Consider the following 12,696-nt stretch of genomic DNA (forward strand, 5'->3'; position numbering starts at 1 on the left):
AAATTGGTATTTGGATCTCCTTTAAAAACAAAGAAAAACACGTTTTGGGGGGGGGGAATCATCTTGGGCGGCGGGAGAGAAAAGGAGTTGAATTCCTTTCATGAGTACACATAAAACAAAAACTGAAGAAGTTAGTCGTGATATTTGGTATTTAGAAGATCCTTTACTATTAAATAAACAAGTATTTTTGCCGGAAAATTAAGGTGGGGGAGGAGTGTGAAAGGAAGTGAAACAAAAGTGAATTATTTTTATGAGGATACTTATATCTCAAAACTGAAGGTAGCAGACGTGAACATTGGTGTTTTGAATCTCCTTTAAACATAAAGAAACACGCCTTCTTTTAATTATTTGTTGGGGGGTGGGGGGAGTAAATAAACTTAACGGTGGTGGGGTGTAAAAGGATGTGAGACCAATTGATTTTACTGTTCATAATGTACTTATAAGGAGTCTCCGTTGCTCAGGCGACAGCGCGCCGGCCTCTCACAGCTGGGTTCCGTGGTTCAAATCCCGGTCACTCCATGTGACATTCGTGCTGGACAAAATGGAGGCGGGACAGATTTTTCTCTGGATACTCCGGTTTTCCCTGTCATCCTTCATTCCAGCAACACTGTCCAATATAATTTCCATTTCATTTGTCATTCATTATCCATTGCTCCAGAGGAGTGAGACAGGCTTCGGCAGCCGACACAATTCCTATTGTTGCTCCTAGTTGGGGGCTTTATTCATTCCATTCCTGACCCTGTGGAATGACTGGAAACAGGTTGTAGATTTTCGATGTATTTATTCTGATCATAAACAGATCATTTTTAATCTTTCCTGGGTTCGTTTTCAAGAGCCATCTTTTTCTTCGGAGAACATTCTTAGATAACAGTAGATTCTCCTGGCATCTAAATAAAAATTCAAACACCTTTGAAATAAACGATAGGAATGAGATTGACCGTCCAATTGTTCTCCTGTATAATAAGGTCTTAATGCACGGTAGTTTGTCATTCGTATCGCCAGAAATCCCTCACACTTGCCTACGCACGACAATGGTGCTGGTCATACTGTCATCAATGACAATGGCAGCAGATCTAATTTACCGCCAAGTAGCGGTCTTGCATCTTGCTGCGAGGTCCAGAATAATAATAATAATAATAATAATAATAATAATAATAATAATAATACCTAAATTCAACTAATTTCACCTACCATAATAATAATAATAATAATAATAATCATAGTCATAATGTTCTGGACCGTCGTTAAAATGTGCGGACCGCGCTGGAAACTTTTCCTGGCCGGGTAATGACTACGATTGCTGTCCGGCTGCGGGTTCAGTACCACCAAGGCACCCAAGACGGCACCACGCCGGATCTCCTCAAGGATTTGATCCATATTAAAATGTTTATAGGAAATGATGGCAAAGATTTAGGGACCAACTGTCCGGGTGGAATACCTGGACCTAGCCCGGGAAGTACGAAATAGATTGCTGGAAAGAAAGATTGAAAAATTGTGAGGAACCTTGCCGTAATCTCTCAGAAAATGAGTCAGATCGCGAATTTTGGCGGATTCTCTCAGAAAACGAGTTAGATCGCGAATTTCGGCGGATTATATATCTAAAACAATAAGCATTCAATTATAAATTTCAGTATAATACCGTAGCGAAGCGCGGGTATCTTGCTAGTTTTAGAATATTAAGTCATATGTGCGGAGACAGTCGGATTGCAGCCACCAATTTTTTGGTTAAAACAGTTCCTCATAGAATATATGTTAATGAACTATGTAGAATGTTCGAGTTTGCCTTGATAGTATCTGGAGTTTAGTGACTAATATCTTGTGTGGATACAGTAAGTTATATTAGTATATGTGCCACATAATATTGATCTTATATTTTGATTGTTGTATCCATAAATGTGCATGGATTTGAGAATTGTAGACTGGTGGACGAGATTTCTTTGAAAAACAATATGTTCAAAAGGATTTTAGTGGATCTAGAAGGATCTCAAACCAAGACAGACCTTTTTGCTGACGACCTACCAATTTACTGCCACATTAATGCCCTATAAGTGATATAGCGAAACGCAATAAGGGATAACTCTGACCTTCAAGAACTCTGTGTATACTCCATTAAAAACTCTCTCTCTCTCTCAACCCTTAAAAAATCTCCAACAATTATAATTGGTTCTCAGGAATTATTAAACGTCATGTATAGAAATAATACTGTTCATCCGGTGACATCAAATGTAACAGTAATGCCTTTCATTTCGGAAAGGCTACAGTAATCCCATTCAGTAAGGAAGTGAAGAACCAAGGTATGATCCTGACTGAAACTCCTGACCTGTCTGCACACGTAAGAAATACTTGTAGAATGATGTACGCGATGTACCCTCTGAACCAGCCAGCAAGGAACGTGACCGTAATATTGGTCTCAACCAGCCAAACAATTCTCATGGAACTTGAACGTAATATTTGTCTCAACCAGCCAGACAAATCAGCAATAGCTGAGCACGCTCTATCGTCGGGTCATGATGTCATGTTCTAAGATGCTCGAGCTCTTAACCCACACTAGACACTACAGGTCCAGGATTATGCGGGAAGCTGTGAAAATACGTAGAAATCATATCAGTTTCAACAGGGAGACTGGCTATCAGTTAAGTAATACCTGGTTGCCAGCCATTAAGGATTTACAGAGGTAGTTCCCTTCCCTGTCCCTTCACTATTGTTTTTTCATCTCTGTTTTTTCCAAATTCGTACGTTCCTCATCGCCAGATGTTTCATTCCAGGCTTGTGTCGATGTCATATGTTATGTACACATGTTATGTGACCCTATTAGACTGATTCTGATGGTTCTGTCAGCTTCCACTTCGAACGCTAGCGCTGTTACAAGATATTAGAATCATTCCGTATTGACGGTTTTCACTTTACAATGGCGAAAAATGAGGGTATCCTCCTATTCAATACATCATATATTCCGTCATTAGACGGAGCAAACAAATTCAGACATGTTTCGGCTCGCTTGAGCCATCTTTTTTTCTCACTGAAGATGGCTCAAACGAGCCGAAACATGTCTGAATTTGTTTGCTCCGTCTAATGACGGAATATATGATGTATTGAATAGGAGGATACCCTCATTTTTCGCCATTGTAAAGCGCTAGCGCTGTGCCACTTCTGGGGAGCTATCTGGTGACGAATGAACATACCATTTCCACTTCTGTTATAACGTCTAAATTTCAAACGCTCATTGTTAAGAAGCCTTTCTCGTGGACAGTTTAGATTTTCTTCTGATGACGCAGAGCACAGTTCTCTGCGAAACGTAAAGAAGTTCACCTTATTTTCTTGACACGGCATAAGCTCAAAAGCCTATACAGTATCATATCCATAAGTACGGGCCTTGAAAGCATCAATGGCAACACTGTTGTTTCTTATAATTAATGTTAGGTTGTCCGACTTGTTGGCTGAATGGTCAGCTGGTCCCGGGTTTGATTCCCGGCCGGGTCGGGGATTTTAACCTTCATTGGTTAATTCCAATGGCTCAGAGGCTGGGTGTTGGTGCTGTCCTCAACATCCCTGCAACTCGCACACCACACACAACACTATCCTCCACTACAATAACACGCAGTTACCTACACATGGCAGATGCCGCCCACCCTCATCGGAGGGTCTGCCTTACAAGGGCTGCACTCTGCTAGAAATAGCCACACAAACTTATTTATATTAGGTTATTATTATTTTTATTGTTACTTAGTATAAATGTACATAATTCTTAGCTTTTAGCTCTTGTACTGTACATAGATCACTATTTATGGTCATACTTGTATTTCCATTACTTTATTATGTATTGTGTTCCGTTTATGCATTGCTCATGTTTTTCAGTCTGTATGTTACTTTTTTCATTGACTTTTTCTCTTTCATTTTTACTTTTATACTCTGGATTTCATTTTATTTTATTTGTTGAGCTTTGCTTTCTTTTTTCATTATATGTTCTCCAAATCTATTATTTAGCTTGGTTTGATTTTCTTCTACTTCTTTCTTTTGTTTTGGCCAACTGTGGACCATGTTAATTTGATTTCAGCTGCTTCTGGGCTTTGATCTGCGCCCAGTAATCCTTCTTTCTTTCACGCTGCAACCTTCCTCTCTTTTCCGTCCATGGTGTCCATAGTGTTTGGGTCCGCAAACTAACTTTTTCTTGGAAACTCTTTGTGTTCTTTATTTTCGACTTGTAAGTTTCCCCTGTTGCTTATTTCCGATCCTTGTATTCCTATTTCTGTGAGGTCCTTCTTCACTTCCTGATGCCAGCATACCACAGTTTTCCTGGTCTCAAAAAAACTTACTATCTGTTTGGTCAGTATTCCCGGGTCCATTCTGTAGATGTGTCCAAAGAACATTGCTCTCCTCTTCCGGATGGTGCCTGAGATCTTTTTCATCTTGCAGTACAGTTCTTGGTTTGCTTTCTTTCTGTATGATCCATCCTCTGTTCTTTGGGCTCCCAGTATCTTCCTTAGAATTTTTTGCTCCACCAGTTCTAACTTCTTGACCAATCCTACCTTTATCAGGTTCAAACATTCAGCTGCATATAAGGCTTCTGGATGGATCACTGTCTGGTAATGTCTGAGTTTTTCATTGATTGAGATCATCTTTTTGTTATAGGTGTTCATACTTAGCTTTATGCAAAGTTCATTTTGTTGATTCTCGATATCAGTGCCTCTTCTCTGACAGGTTGTTATCTATCCACTCTCCCAGATATTTAACTTCCTCTACTTTCTGAATCCTCCCTCCACTGTCATCCCTCTGGTTGCTGCTTTGATGTTGGCCCTGTACTGTGTCTTCTCGAAGGAGATCCGTAAGCCTGCTTTACTTGCTTGTTCTTGGAGCTGGGTAATCTGGTTCTGTGCCTCCTCTGTTGACTCTGACAGAATCACAGTGTCATCTGCAAAGACTAGGCAGTCGATTACGGTCCCTCTATTCATATATCCCATTCGTATACCACCTATTCCTTGCATTTTCTTGCGCTACTCTCTGATGACCTTGTCAAGAACACAGTTGAATAGAAGAGGAGAAAGCCAATCTCCCTGTCTGACCCCTGTTTTAATACTAAAGGATTCTGATAGTATCCCCCTAAACGTGATCTTGGATGTTGTGTTAGTCACATTCTGTTTAACGAGTTCTCTGGCCTCCCTATCTAGACCCATTTCTTCTAGCATACGGATCAGTGTTTCTCTATCTACCGAATCATAGGCCTTCTTCAAGTCCACAAATGTGAGCATGAATTTCTTGCTCCTCTGTTTCTGGTATGCTGTGATCAACTTCAGGTTCAGGATCTGTTCTGCACATGACCTGCCTTTTCTGCTCTGTCTAGCAGTGCTTTTGAAAAGATCTTGTATGTCTCTGGTAGTAGCAATATACCCCTGTAATTTTTGACATCTGCCTTATCTCCTTTCTTGTTAAGAGGTTGTATTAACGTTGATGTCCATCCATCTGGCAGTTCAACGATCGCTCTGTTGTCAGCATATTTCCAAAGTTCTGCAATAATCCCATCTTCTCCAGGTGCTTTATTGTTCTTTAAGGTCTTGGTGATTCTCGTGACTTTGTCCACAGTCGGAGGGTCCGAGTCTGGGTTTGGTTCCTTGTGATTGTAGTAGAATTTCTGAGACGGTGGCTCACAATTGAGGTGTTTTGTGAAGTAGTCTGACAGAATCTGGCAATTCTCCAAATCACTGTGAGCTACTTTTCCTTCTTGGTTTCTGAAGTTGAGGCTTGGTGGATCATATCTAGTCAAGGTGTTCTTGAATGTTTTATAAAAGTCCAGAGTGTTATTTTTTTAAAAATCCTGTTCGATCTGAATCAAGCGTTCCTTTTCAATCTTTCTCTTCAGATTAATGATGGTCTTGGTTGTTCTTTTCCTTGTTTCCTGGAACTACTTCTGGTTCTCTGGTGTTTTCTGGGAACACCAATTCACCCACGCCTTTCGGCGTTCTTCTATTGCATCTTTACATTCAGATGACCACCATGCATGTTCTCTAGAGGAACTGTGACTTGCAGAATCAATCATAGCCTCTTTTAACTGTTCCCATCCCTGGTACTGTCTTTTGTTTAATTCTGTTGCAAAATCTTTGTGCATTCTGAGATTTTCTCTGTCAAACTTTGTTGTTTGAGTTGTGTTCCTGTTTTTCTGGGATCTTGGGATGATCTTGACTTTGATCTTGGAGAGGAAGTGATCTGAATCTAAATTTGCACCCCTCAGGACTTTGTGACATTTTGGATCTCCTTTTCCGCATGTTTTGAGATCGCTACGTGAAGAGTCTGCAACTCTCCTAGGTTGGGGTTGTTATATATCCGTGTTTTCTGTTTTCTTGGGAGGTGTGTGAATGCTGTAGATTTTATGGCCAGATTGAAGGTCCTACATAACTCTGTCAATCGCTCTCCATTTTGATTAGTCCTTTTGTGGGCTGGATAATCTCTAGTGATGGCTCTGAATCTCCTTTCTTTCCCCAGTTGTGCTTTAAAATCTCCTAGGGGTATTATCACATTGTTGGTTGGTGCCTTGGATATAGTTTCCTCCAAGTCTTCCCAGAATTCCTCTACTTTCTCAGGGTCTTACTTGTTGCTCTCATTTGTAGGTGCATGTGCGTTGACTAACGTATAGAGCTTATTTGCTCCTTAGAAGGAAAGGGCAGAAATCCTGCCATTCCTGGAAGTGAAGTCTGTGATTGCTCCTAGGATTTGTTTATTGGTTATAAAATCTGTTCCCAGGTGAGGGACATTTTTAACACACTCATGCCTGGTTTTCCTTTCAAAATCCTGTACCCTTGTGATTCAAAAGCTGGCTCATCTGTGAATCTGGTCTCCTATAATGCTGTTATCACAATGTCTTGTTTGGACAAGGTATTGTCAGATGTTTTAGTTTTCCAGCTTTAAGGAGTGAATTGATGTTGAAAGTTGCAAAGTGAGTTACTCTCTTGCTCTTTAATCTCTTGCATGCTGGTGCGAGCTCCCCAGAATCCAAAGGTTCGCTGACGTTGTTCTTGACAACGGTGGGGGTAACCTGGGGTAGTGCCTATGCTAGATTTTTCCATCATGCTGACTCGAATAATTTTGGCTTGGGGCCGATGCCTAGACATCGACAAGGGATACAGCTGAGGTTGTCAGCCTCAGAGGAGTTAGGTTCACAGCAGCTTCTAACATGGAGATCAGGCGCTGCCACTGAGCCGCCCATTATGGGTTCAGACACTCAGGGTAGTTTTGGTAACTGCACTCCATTAATCCCGAGTAGTACTAGGCTGCCTCCTCTGTCACTTCGCCGTACCAAAGTCCAACTTCTCCACCGTAAATGCTGTTGAGGTCTTCGCTCGTCACCCTGAGCTGGGACCCTTACCAGATGTTGAACACCGGCTCACTGTGCTCTGGGACTCATGTGGGCATAGAAAGTTGCTTTATAGAATAGTCAAGAATAGAAGTGGGTATTACATTTCCTTGTACTGGAAACAGATAATGGGAATCTGGTGAAGATAGATCAGGCTGTCAGAGAAGAAATGATGAACTACTTCAATACTTTATTAAATGGAGAAAGTCTTCAACATGATATCACTGAAGAATGCAGTTTAAGTGCAAGTGATGGAGCGTGACACCAGCTAACATGGAGTCTGAGCTGAAGAACATGAGAAATGGTAAGTCCCCAGGGTTTGATGACTTAACTGCTGACATTGATAAAGGCACCTGGAATACAAGGCATTACACTGATTGTATCATCTGGAAAGAGAACAGGATACCAGAGGACAGGTTGAAAGGTATCGTCATCCCCCTGTATAAAAAGGGGAACAGGAAGAAATGCAGAAATTAGGGGTATCACTCTACTTTCTCACTCACTTAAACTTCTGGAGAAGCTAACTGAAAGAAGAATCAGCAATATAGTTGAACCATTATTGGAGGAGGAGAAACACAGGCTCAGGAAGAACAGAAGCACTACAGACCTGATATTTGCCATCAGAATGCTAACGGAGAAGCACTGGGAATATGGTAAGAACTCGGTGATGGTTTTTGTGGACATCAAGAAGGTCTACGACAGTGTGTCTAGAGGGATAATCTGGGAATGCCTAGAAGGTATAGGTGTGCCAAACTTCCCGATTGATAAAGAAAAGATGCTCTGTTAAAAGTGCTTAAGCTGTGTCCAAGTAGGGGATTGAAGATTAGATTGGTTTGATACCAAAAGAGGAGTTCAGCAGAGAAGTGGCTTGTCACCACTCCTGTTGATCATTGTAATGGATCAGATAATAAAATCCATCAAAGAACATTGCAAAGAGTCTAACAGTAATATTTGCAGATGATGATCTAATCTGGGGAGAAAATTAACCAGAAGTACAGGAGAAACTAAATCTTCAGAATGGCAGCTTTAAAGAATATGGACTAAACATCAGTAAAACAAAATTTTTTGAAATAACTATCAACAGGAAAGAGACATATTCAAACTTTTTCCTGGAGGGAACTCTGTTACAGTCTGTTTCTAACTTCAAATACCTTGGAAGTATCATTTCAGAAGATAACACAGTAAACCAAAGATACTTAGTAGGACTCGGAAAGTTTCTCAATTTTATTTTCAAGTGAGAAATCTACTCTGGGATGATATAATACCCCAGAAAGCAAAATTGACCATGCTTTATACCTACTCCATTCCAATTCTCATATACGGACTCAAAACATGTACCCTACATAACAAGGCAAATAGTAAAATCCAGTCAACAGAAATGAAATTAATGTGAACAATGAACCAAAAGAACAGGAAAGGCAAGATTAGAAATGAAGCAGACAGGAAGGAGGCTGGGATCAGAATACCTATTACTGAGCTTTTAGGAAGATGCAGGCTGCAATGGTTTGGACATGTTCTGAGGATGGACAGAACAAGAACAGCAAGGAATTACTTTGACAGAGAAGTAAAAAGGGGGTGGCCAAGGAATTGATGGATGGAAACAGTGAAATTGGAGTTCAGCAAGAGGAATACCAAGTGGGCGGACATAGAGGAACAAAGTATACTTGAGAGGGAGAAGTGGCGAGCACTTGTACACCACACCCGGAAAACTGGAGTTGGAAAGTGGTGATGATGAAGGAAAGTAATTGTCTCAATTAAAGTGGCATTTGAAAAACTGACTTCATGAGGACAACAATGCCATTCAGCATCATCCTGAATTAACCTACGTTTTATTGCTGCTTCCTTGAATGTAGAATAGCATGCATTTTTTACTGTCTTTATATCTTGAAAACAGGTGTCACCTACTGTGTGAAGTAACAGCAAGTGAAGATGATGTTTTTTTTATTCCACTGGGGAAACATTAAACATTCTACCTATTATTTTTTCAGATTTAAGTTTTTTTTTTTCAGACAAGTTTATTACTTTCCCAAACATAATGAACTGGCACTTCTGGGTATATGTAGGGCCTTCTTGTTGCCACATTCTTATTTAAATTAATCAGATCTGTGCTTCAGAGTTCTTTATGTTTCGCAGAGAACTTTGCTCCGCATCTTTAGAAGAGACTGTTTACACCAAAGACTTCTACAAGAATGGTAGTTAGAATTTAGACGTTACTAATAGAAGTGTACGTGGTACATTCATTCGTCACCAGATGGCTTATCATATGCGGTACAGCGCTAGCATTTGAAGCAGAAGCCGACGGCACCACCAAAATCAGTCTGGGAGGAGGCGGGGCGGGAAGAAGCAGTTGTACACACATTATGGAAGTATGACACTGACACAAGCCTGGATTGAAACCTCTGGTGATGAGGAACATACGACTTTGGAAAACATATATCATGTCTAAAATTGACTTTGTCAAATTTTTCAGCATCATTGTCCGTTCACAATTCTAAGGCCGGATTTCTGTCCTAATCTGTACTTTATTTGTATTAAAGTACTTAAAACATTTTTCAATACTGGTTTCGGCATTTATAATAGGCCATCTTCAGCTGCTGCAGAACCTGGTTTTTGTTAAAATAACATACAATGTTAATCACTTAATCTAAGTTTAGAATGACTTATTTCTAAGTTTAAATGATATGTTGTTGTGATAAAACTTGCTTCAGTGAGAATTGTGAAAGTCTAAAATTGTCTAAAAGTTTGTTATGAAATGGCACTGGTCTTGATGTTCCTTTGACACACTCTTTGATTTCTATATTACAATGTTACACTACTTATTCTGAGTTTAAGATGACTTATTTCTAAATTTAAATAATACAATGTTGTGGTAAAATTTTCGTCAATAGGAAGTCTAAAATTAACTGAAAGTTCATTTATGAACTATCACTGATCTTGATGTTTTTAACACACTTTATGATTTCTATGTTAAAAAAGGTACATATTGTATGTTTAAAGTCAGTTTTGGTGGAACAAATTGAGTTTAAATCTTCTTGTAGTTTGAGCACTGCTCAAGGTCAAGTATCTTAAATTTAATGCCCAATGTTTTGTAGTAGTATGATGAGAGTGTTCCTTCCTCGGTAATTTATGATCTGTTGGAAATTTGTGATAGCTGTGTCAAAATATCTAAATTGGAAGAAAGAGGTTTTCTGTTAGAGCGTCTACTGTAAGTGTATAATTTATTTACTTTCCTGTTGTCCGTAGTTGATCGCTTGTATATTTGTCGGGAGTATGCCGTGCACTGCCTCTTGTACGGTGGGCGCTGGCTATTACGGCAGCGGATGGGAAAGTGGGTGGAGCAGAGGGAGGCCTTGAGTGGGGCCTGGGGTAGGAGGGGGTGAGTCCTGTGGAGTCTTGGTTGTGTGTTTTTGTTTCTGTTTATTAACTTTCTTTAAATATTCTTTAAGTGGAGAATGCCAGCATTGAAAAGGATGTTGGTTTTTTCTGTTATTTTCTTGAGATTAAAATTTGGGTTGGCAATTTGGTCCATGTTGATACAGAATTCCTCGAAGATATTGACCAAGGGGCCCTTAGAATTTGTTTAGAATTTCCATATTGTTTTCAATATTGGAAAATTCAGGTTTTTATTCTTTTGTGTGTTGTTCTATGGAAGAAAATCAGTTTTATTTTGCAACGTTTATATGTTCATTGTACCGGATGAAGAAATTCCTGCCAGTACACCTGATATAATTTGCCTCACATTTAGTGCATTTCATTCGGTATACTCGTGAGTGGTTGTATTTGTTGTTTTCATTAACGGAATTGTTATTATGCAGAATGGTGGCATTATTGCAAGAAGTATTAAAAGTTACTGTTAAGTTACGTCTTTCGAAAATGGTGGTAATGAGATGGATGTTTGCGTATTTAAGTGTAAATTACATGGTCTTTCTTTGATTTGTTTTCTTTGGTTAATTTTGATTTTGGTTGATGTTTTGTGTTTTGGATGATTTTAGTTATTGATCCTTTGTTATATCCGTTTTTTTTTTTTTTTTTGCTCGTTGTTTTATGTCGCACCGACACAGATAGGTCTTACGGCAACGATGGGACAGGAAAGGGCTAGGAGTGGGAAGGAAGCGGCCGTGGCCTTAATTAAGGTACAGCCCCAGCATTTGCCTGGTGTGAAAATGGGAAACCACGGAAAACCATTTTCAGGGCTGCCGACAGTGGGGTTCGAACCTACTATCTCCCGAATACTGGATACTGGCTGCACTTAAGCGACTGCAGCTATCGAGCTCGGTTCCGTTTTGTTTAGGTATTTCATGGATTATACTAAATTTTTAGGTCTTTGTGAGATAGGGGTATATTAAAGGCTCTGTATATCATAATATGGTAGGCTGCCTTTTTATAGACGTTGAGATGGGTGGAATCTTGTTCTATTTTGTTTGATGTTTGTGTAGGTTTTCTGTATATTCTATACGTTAGATGATCTTCATGTCTGGTGACAGATATATCTAGATAACTTAATATCAGTCTCTTCGAGGAATTCTTTGTCAACATGGACCAATTTGCCAACCCAAATTTTAATCTCAGTGAAATAACAGAAAAAACAAACATCCTTTTCAATGCCGCCATCCCCCCCTTAAAGAATTTTAAATTAAAGAAAGTTAATAAACAGAAAAAAATTACACAACCAAGACTCCACAGGACACCCCCCCTCCTACCCTGCCCCTCTTCAAGCCCACCCCTCTGCTCCACCCCTTTCCCCTCCGGTGCCGCAATAGCCATCACCCGCCGTACACGAGGCAGTGCACAGCACACTCCTGACATACGTATGCGATCAACTAGAGAACAGGAAAGTAAGTAAAATATACACTTACAGTATATTTCACAATACATATCATAGACATTCTCTAACAGAAAACCTCTTTCTTCCAATTTAGATATTTCGACACAGCTATCACAAATTACAAAGGAAGGAACACACTAACCATACTACTACAAAACATAGGGTGTTAAATTTAACATACCCTGACCTCGAGTAGTGCTTAAACTACATGAAGATTTCAACTCAATTCGTTCCTCCAAAATTGGAATTTTAAACATACAATATGTACCTTTTTTAACAGAGAAATCGTAGTGTATTAAAAACATCCAGATCAGTGTTAGTTCATAAATTAACTTTGTTAATTTTAGACTTCCTATTGGTGTAAATTTTACGACATTGTATTATTTGAAGTTTCTTTTGCTAGTTGCTTTACATCATACCGACACAGATAGGTCTTATGGCGACGATGGGACAGGAAAGGCCTGGGAATGGGAAGGAAGCAGCCATGGCCTTAAGGTACAGCCCCAGCATTTGCCTGGTGTGAAAATGG

General features: G+C 39.7%; 1 protein-coding gene across 2 annotated transcripts in view; it reads left to right on the forward strand.

The window, feature by feature from the left end:
* LOC136864966 (uncharacterized) overlaps window positions 1–12,696 on the forward strand; it is a 160,228-nt gene that overhangs the window by 49,969 nt on the left and 97,563 nt on the right. The window lies entirely within an intron of this gene.

Source organism: Anabrus simplex, chromosome 2, assembly GCF_040414725.1.
Source record: "Anabrus simplex isolate iqAnaSimp1 chromosome 2, ASM4041472v1, whole genome shotgun sequence".
In the NCBI taxonomy this organism is placed as follows: Eukaryota; Metazoa; Arthropoda; class Insecta; order Orthoptera; family Tettigoniidae; genus Anabrus; species Anabrus simplex.